The sequence below is a fragment of the Lathamus discolor genome, chromosome 2 (assembly GCF_037157495.1).
Source record: "Lathamus discolor isolate bLatDis1 chromosome 2, bLatDis1.hap1, whole genome shotgun sequence".
NCBI lineage: Eukaryota > Metazoa > Chordata > Aves > Psittaciformes > Psittacidae > Lathamus > Lathamus discolor.
Window position 1 is genome coordinate 21,585,133 of NC_088885.1, and position 8,513 is coordinate 21,593,645.

Consider the following 8,513-nt stretch of genomic DNA (forward strand, 5'->3'; position numbering starts at 1 on the left):
CACCACATCCATAGGTAACACAAAATGAATTAATTGCTGTGATAGGTTACACTGGAAACCCAGTTCTTAGATTTATGATTTATGTTGCCAAGAAGGAAAACAGCAGAAGAAGAAATAGCCCACTGTGAACAGCTGAATTCTGACTCCCGAGGCTAAATGAAAAACTCTGCCATAGTTATTTTTTTCATTGGCTAGTTCAACAAAAAATACAGGAATCATAAAACTATGGAAAACATATGGCACACATGAGTTCTATTTTCTCCAGTGATGGTCTCAGCCATTTAGAACTGGAAACTTTAAAATACCTCTCTAATAAATGATCTTGCCTTCTAATAGGTGCCATGCTGGCAATATTCTGAAGTTTTAACTTATTTTAAGAAAAAGAATGTTAAAATAAGGAATAAAAATGTTTGGTTTGAGCCTGAATAATTATTTTAGCCAAATCATGACTGTGTGGAAATTAACTGCAGAGTGGGAGTTCCATCCGGATCGTAGTGAATACTGAAACTTGATGGTTTTTGCAAATTGCCCTAAAATTATATTAATTACATTAGAGTTTGAATACTGAATTGTACGGTCTTCTCAAAGGAGCTTTGTAATAACAGTAAAGGCTGAAGTGATTTTGTCGTCTGCAGAGGAGTGAGACAGCAAACTGGGGAAGCGATTAACTTCCATCTTTCCCCTCTTTGGCCCCTGAAGTGGTTACCCTGGACCAGCTCCTTCTGCACCTACCAGCCAACCCAACCTGACCCATCCTGTTTTCTCCTGGCTTTATTACAGCCCTGTGCAACAGGCTGCTGCTTGCTGCTGACTTGGCTCTTTTTTGTTGCTGTTGTTCAATAGCAGTGAGGTTGCCAAAGCTGTAGTTGTTTGGGTTTGTAAAAGGTGAGCTTCTAAGCTTTGTGTGCCTACGCCACTGACAGAAGAGCTGACTCTGGCTGTCTGGGAGAAGAGATGGAGAGCAGTAGGTCTAAACTGGCCAGCTCAGAGGTGGAGACTTCCTAATTCCAAGATAGCCCCAGCGTAACATGTCCTGCTGAGATCCATGACCCAGGACTGAATTAAGACTTGACATTACCTCAAAGGGGAGATCGGAGCAAGGATATTTCATTTGGCAGTGCCTGGCCTCCCACCACGTGAATGGCCACGCAGGGTCAGTCCCGAGGTCTAATGGGCACAGTGTTCACTTCTTACAGGGACGAGCGAAGGGTGTTTGAAGAAAGGCTGGCGAGCATGGAGCATACCCAGCCCTGCACAGAGCACCCCCAGTTCTATGAAGAGCAGGGTAAGGATTTTCTCACACCGTGGGTGCCCTTGCACTGTCCTGCTTGGTGACTACATCAGGACATGCATACCAACAGCTACCCAGAGCTAGCTGGGAACTCCCACGGGACTTCTGGCTCAGCAGGAGCTGATCCATATGCAGGATGGCATCTGAAGGTAGGTAAGGAGAAAATGATTGCCTTGACTCATGGGTAATGCAGGCTGTAATTTGAAATGGGAAGTGGAAATACAACCTGGTTTAATGGCCTGCTCCTGGAAGCTCACTGAACCAGAGACTTTCCAGATGACTCAGAGCAAGAAGGTTGTTCACTGGCAACTGCTGTGTTAAGGATTTGGCAGGATTATATAACAAGCAGTCATCCTTCGCAGCTGGTAATGTGCCTTCTCAGTGAGAGGGATGCTTACGATTGACCGGCTTTGAGGAGCTGCAGTAAAGCAAAATGGCAAGTGCCTCGAGACATTTTCATGATGCAGCTGAGCTCCTGCCCAGAATAGACCTATTATTTGTTTCTAGACATTGTGCTACAATTGGTTAGGAAAAGAAGATGAAATTTCACTGTGAGCCTCATGGTGCCACCCATTCCTTTGTTGTGGTCCTGTTTATGTTGTGTTCAGCATGGTGCACCTTGCTCTATTTAGCAGGAGCATTTCCATTTGTGGAAAATGTACCTGTTTCTCTGCAGTAAAAATGCCTAAGGTTTGGGGAGTGCTGGTTTTGGGAGCTGGGGTAAAGCTAGATTCTTTTGTGTGCTTGAATTTTGCTATGTCTCTTTCAGTGCACCTCCTATAAAAGTTTGTACTGGATAGGACAATGGGTAACGGGTTCAAAGTGAAACAGGGGAAGTTCACGTTAGATATAAGAAAGAAATTCTTTACTGTGAGGGTGGTGAGGCACTGGAATGGGTTGCCCAAAGAAGTGGTGAATGCTCCATCCCTGGCAGTGTTCAAGGCCAGGTTGGACAGAGCCTTGGGTGGGATGGTTTAGTGTGAGGTGTCCTTGCCCATGGTGGGGGGTTGGAACTGGATGATCTTAAGGTCCTTTCCAACCCAAACCATTCTATGATTCTATGATTCTGTGATTGAACATTGGTGAAAATTCTGAGTGTTTGCAGGTGGAGGTTGGGAAGATCCCTGCTATCCTCAAAAAAAGTGTCTGCATTCTCCCAGTTCAGAAAAAAGAAAAAAAAAAAAAAAAAGAAGAAACAGGAATGCTCCTTTTTGTTGAAGTCTGCTATCACCTTTTGGAGAAGATAATTGATTGTGGCACGGGGTTCCAGGAGTATTTCCAATCCCTGGAGCTGTGTTTGAGACCCTAGCTGGGAATCGCATGCTTCTGCTAATGTTCATGTAACAATAGATGAAGTGACCATGACGATGTTATTGTTGGTTTTTCCCCAATCACTAGAAGGAATGGAAGGATTTGCTTCATTCCCTCTTACTTGTAATGCATTAAAGCAGAAAGTTCTTTGACTTACAGTGGAGAGCCAATTTTGTCATGTGTGAAGCAGATAGCAGAACCTGACTAAATGCATGTCTGTCTTTATTCATGAGGCTGATAATATCCAGCTCTGTTTCATTCACATCAAATACGAATGGTTCCTCAATAGGAATATCATTGTGTCAGGAGTAATCTGGGCCAGTTGCTGAGGCATAATACAGACAGGCCCAGGATTCAGGACAGCCAGAGACAGTTGTATTTCCACTACTTGTACAAGTGCCAAAACTACAACTGCAAGTTAGTTTGGATCCATAGCAATGTTTGCATCCAGAAATATCCCACAAACATATTTCTAAGACCCTACGAACATAATTTGGATCTTCCACTGGTTTTACAGGATTGTAACCCTTTTGTTTTCAATAGAGTTATTCAAGATATATCTGGAATATGAGTTGTTTTAAGAAGTGTTGTGTGTTTGCAAAATAGTTTGGATAAGCTCAGGTTTGTTTCTAGTAAGGTTTCACTCTAGCTACCAATGCCTTGCATATGATTTTATGAGAGAAACTGCATTTGTTTTAACAGTTTAAGTGTTTATAGCTGGAAGCAATTTTCTTTAGTGTAACATTTCTAAAGCCCTTTATGGCGAGCGATATTTCATCAAATGCCTGAAGATTGAGACCTACTGCATGACTTTATCGTGTATAAAGCTTATTATCTGACATAATTTGGTGTATAGCAGGCTTATTTATTTAAAAGGTCACACAATCATATTTCACCACTGGTAATGGCATTTTTATCCATTTAATAGGTTTATCCTAAAGCGTATTCATTCCTAATGCGTTATATTACAAAGTCAGTTAATAACTTTAACTCTTTGTGCTCTTAGCAGAATACACCAGCCAGCTTTTCAGAACAAGAATTAGACCAGCTGGGCCTAATCCAGGAGGACACAAGGTTTCATATGGTTTTCCATGCATCATATCCTGATACAACTCAGCACCTTGAAGCATTAGGCCTTAAATCATCTTTTGACCTCCAAGTCAGCCAGGGTGAGCCAATGACTGGGGAAAAATACATTGCACTATATAGATCTGCTGTATTCATTTGAATATAGTTACCTTTGTTTTGCCTGGCAAAAAAGGCAGTCCTCTCCACTGGGGCCAGTGCACAGGGACAAATGGCCACTGTAGTGAAAGGCTGTTCATTTTCTACAGTCTTGGGCTATTAAGGGCCCAGATGAGGAGAAGGCATCATTTGCATCTTTGTTCTGTCCAGAACTGTGCTTTGTGTTTTTGTTGTAGCACATCCCTCCAAGGAATAACATAGTTTACAAAGAGAAAAGACAAACTGGGTTTATGTTTTGGTGGCCCTGAGGGTTCAGAAGAGAAATGGTGGAGCTGAGCTACATGACTTCTGAAGCAGTGGTTTTGATCCAGTGACAGCAGTGCCACCACTCTGGGGATGTCCTGGCCAACATGATCCAGTCACCCAGTGCCAACGTGGCTGCTGGAAACAGGCAGCTTAGCTAACTTCCTAGTAAGCATCAGCGACTTGAAGCAAGCTGCTCCGCAGGACACTGTGACGTAAGAGAGGTTCAAAGAGGCAAAAGAAAACCCAGTCTCAGAAGGATGTTTATTACACAAGACACCAGAGGGAGAAATGCAGTTGTCCCCAGCGAGGGTTGGGTGGTGGGGAGAAGGGGCTGCCAGCTGTCCGAGCAAAAGGCAGAGGTTGTCTGTGCCCTGTGCCTTCAACACAACACTGCTGCTGTCTTCTGCAAAGCACTATAATATGTAGTTAGAAATCACCTGTAGTTAAGTCACGTAAGTCTTGGTGTTTCAGTGAAAGTGAAAAATAGCTCTTTGTGCATTCTTTGCACAATCCATTCTGCTTCGCTCCCCAAAATCACCAATAAAGCAGTAACTATTGCCATCTTTGTTTCAGTGGCTGATGATTTTATTGATGGATAAATAGATGATGTACCAGCAAATTAAGTAACGTAGCACAGAAAGGAAAAGGTGAGCAGTGATATTACTGCTATATAACATAACTTTAGTTAATGCAAAATTAATGCTTTGTCCTTCTGGACTAAAGGTCCAAGTCTTCACCTTCCATTAAAATCTGCAGCAGCACCTAAGCTTAGTTGTAATATGTCACTACTGTGTGAGGTTATTTCCCGTCATTTCAAACAGCCTAGAAGGCCACTTGCATTATCAATTTATATGAATAAAAAGCACAGCTGCAATAACACTAAGGTAAGAGAGAAAAGCACACCTGTTACATGCTTCAGGCCATTAAGTGACTGCTAAAGACCTGAATCGGGAAGAAAGTTACCCTATGGGCAAGTTAGCACATAACTGTCTACTGTCTATTACGAGCTTTTCTATCTTCCTCCAAGCCTGATACTTGGCACTGAGAGACAGGATGTGAGCAAGGGTGAACAGTCTGCGAGCCAGTTCCTCTGTTTCGGTTATACTTAGCTCCATGACTGCACTGCTCTCAGTACCTAAGCTAGTTGCATTCATGTCATGTAGGCATGCCCTTAATGGGTAGGCTTTAAATGACCCTATATTTAGCTTTTGCTTCTTCCTAAAGCATTTGACAGACGTTCAGCCTATGAAGGGGTGCAATGACAAGCTAAAGACCTCTGGGACCATCTTATCAGGATTTCTGTTCAACGGAGAGAAAAAAAAATCAGTAATCTAAACATATGAGAAATAGAATTGGAGAATAAGTAGGGCAAGGGGTCAGAAAACACTGTGTAGGGCTTGACCCAAGCCAACGCTAATCGATAGAAAAATTTCCACTGGCTTCAGAGGCTAAGATTAGTTAGATGAGTTATTGCTATTTATATCATTGAATGCAGGAAAGAAGCCACAGTTATAGCTATCATTATAATGAGTTTTAGAGGGCAATGTTTAAGCTAGCAACTGAAGAAAGCAAGTAAACCTTTGCTTTAAAAGAAGCTTGAAAGGCAAGGATAGGTTTGGTATCAGTTGCCTCACCTGAGAGAAGTATACTTGTATGAACTAGTTCTACCTGCAGTTGTGGAGCACAGATTTTTCAGTACAGACAGATGACTGGGAGTTTCAGCAGTCAAACAGACTGGCCAGACAGAAAAACAGTGACAATTTTGTTTGGGGGAAGATAACTTCTATTATACATAAGCCATCATAAGCCGCAAATGACCAGGGAAGAGAACGTGGTCTCACTGTAGATCTGTGCAAATGTCAGCATCGTTCTGAGCATCAGTCAAAAAGACAAATGCAAGGTTAGGAATTTTCTCCTGAGGTAGTAAAGAACAAAGAAACAGAAAACATGAGGAGCTGTTGGGGCATGAACGTATGCTGCTCCTTGGCACTCTTCTTGTAAACAATTTTTTCTCTCTTTGCAAAGTATGTGTTTGGGATCAAATTAATATTATTGCAAATGTGCCAGTCACTGAAGAAATCCAGCTCGTCCGAAAGCAGACAAATGCCTGTTGATGGGAACTCCTACATTCCTGGATGGTGTGTAGACGTTTATTGGGATTAGGAGGGCCCCTCCACAGGGGCAGATAGGTGCAGGCATTCTGTCCTGACCTGAGCAACCACCAGCATTTCAGGCCTGAGGAAAAGGAGTCATCATCCTTCCCATACCTCTGGTGAGGTGGCCAAAGTGCTTCCTGTCCCACCATCCAGCTATCAACTACACTTAACTGTTAAGTCAGCACCAGCTGGTGCAACAGTGTCATGCCATCCCCCATCCGGAGGTAGGAGAGTGTGGTACAGGTGGGAGTCATTCTGCAACCTCTGGAATTTAAACATGCAGTTTTAGCCGCTCCACCTGTGTGGGGTGGGAGGAAAGAGGGGGAGATGTTTGTGTTCTGTCCCACTTTCTATACTTTTTCTCCTCTTCTGCCCCTTCATTTGTCAATGTCCCACTTCAGTGTTTTCTGCAGAGAGCTTCACCTTCAGTAAATGGAGGCTGAAGGATTCAGAGAACCGTCCAAACATGTTGATTCTCAATTGCTCTTCTGGTAATCATCCTAGTGCCCACCTGACCTTCAGGTTGGAAAGGTGAATGCCAGCAGTACACTGCCCCTCAGTAATGCCAGGATTTGCTTTGTCCTTCATGGAAGGGTGAACAACACAGAAGGAACCCCATCTCTGCATGGGGATCAGGGAATACCCACTGACCATTACCTCTTGAAGGGAATGTTACTTGCAGAATAAGAAGCAGCCCAGGCACCACAGCTTGGTCAGCATCCAGAGCCAGAGGTTATTATGCCAGCTGTTCATGTGGGTTTGGAAAAGGTAGGTGGAAAGAGGCTGAAGAAAAACTTGGCTTCTGTATTGCAGCCCACTGGCAGTGTTGTCTTCCCTCAGGTTACAGGGAAGAATAAAAACCTTGACGCACTCTAAGACAGTTTTCTCCTCCAAACACCGAAGTGCCTTTCACAGACTACTGTGACAGAACATATCTCTGTGCTCTGCACAGGAGTGGACAAGACATTCCCCATTAGGAACTGCAGGATGGGAGTTACACCAGTTGCACCATCCCATGGCTACCCACACCCACCTCTACCTGCTGGACCTTCTCAGGAAACACACCTTTTGGCTTCCTCTGTTATTGTAGACAAGGATCCTGAGTGGAAAACTGGGTGGTGGGCCCATGACTTGCTTTTCTCATACTTTGTCCGTGACAGAAGTGCTTGGTTCTTCCAACCTGCATGTGTGTGTGTGTGGAGCCACCTCAGGAGAGGAACTAGACGGGATGTGGTATGGGAATGTAGAGAGCAGTCCAAGGTAGTATGGTAGCACAGGGAGCAACCCCAAGGAAGGGGTTGATCTAGGTGGGGTGGCTCAGAACTGCCAAGTGCAGTGCAGGGTGAAACAGCTCTAATGACCCCTGAGAGTCTCAAAAGCAGAAGTTATTAGAGGCTAGAATCCCTCTGGGAGGGGAAAAGTCCTGTCCTGGTGGTAAAGAAGAGAGATTGAGATTGCGAGCAATGGTGTGATGGCCTCTCCCTGTGGCATCCTATGAAGTTGCCTATGTTGCCATTCCCATTTGTCCCACCAGGCAGGAGCAGCAGCATTTGTCCTTGCCCACAGAGGAAGTGGAGCAGCAGTCCTTCCCCTTATTGGCCATTCTAAGGAATGGTGGCCATGGACCCAAAAACCCTAAAGCCTCCCTTGAGCACCACAGACTGCCTGCAGGCCAGATGGACCTTTGGTCTGAGTGCCAATGCCTGCATACTCATCTCTGGGTGCTTCTACCACCACCTGCAAATTGAAGTCTCCTGCCTTAACAGGAGCTTAAGCAGGAGCTTAAGCAGGAGCTTGAGTCCTGTATATTTCTTGGCAATCTCAAGTGAACATCTAGGGTTGGTAAGCCACTGGTTAGCAGATAATAAACAAGCATCTGTTTTGCTATGATCCCAAAATAACAAAAACAATCCCAAAGGCACAGAATGCACAGACAGAGAGGACTTTCTGCTGTTCCTGATGTTCAGGCTTGGTTTTCTATGAGATTCTGATTTATACACTATATTCTCCTTGGAGTTTGTTGGCCAGTTCCAGCTGTTGAGAGGTTTGATATGACTCATCTAAAACACATCAAGTTTGTGCTTGGTCCCCAAAGACCAGCAGCCAGGCAGAGGAGGGAGATGGAGACCCAACCAGGGAAGGAAGGGTGGGATGTTGGGCCCTGCTCCTGGCTGTGCCCAGCGCTGCTGAGCAGGCAGGGGCTGCGTGAGACAGCCGGGGACAATGCAGCCGGGCTTAGGAAACAGTTTTGAGGAGGAAAGCTG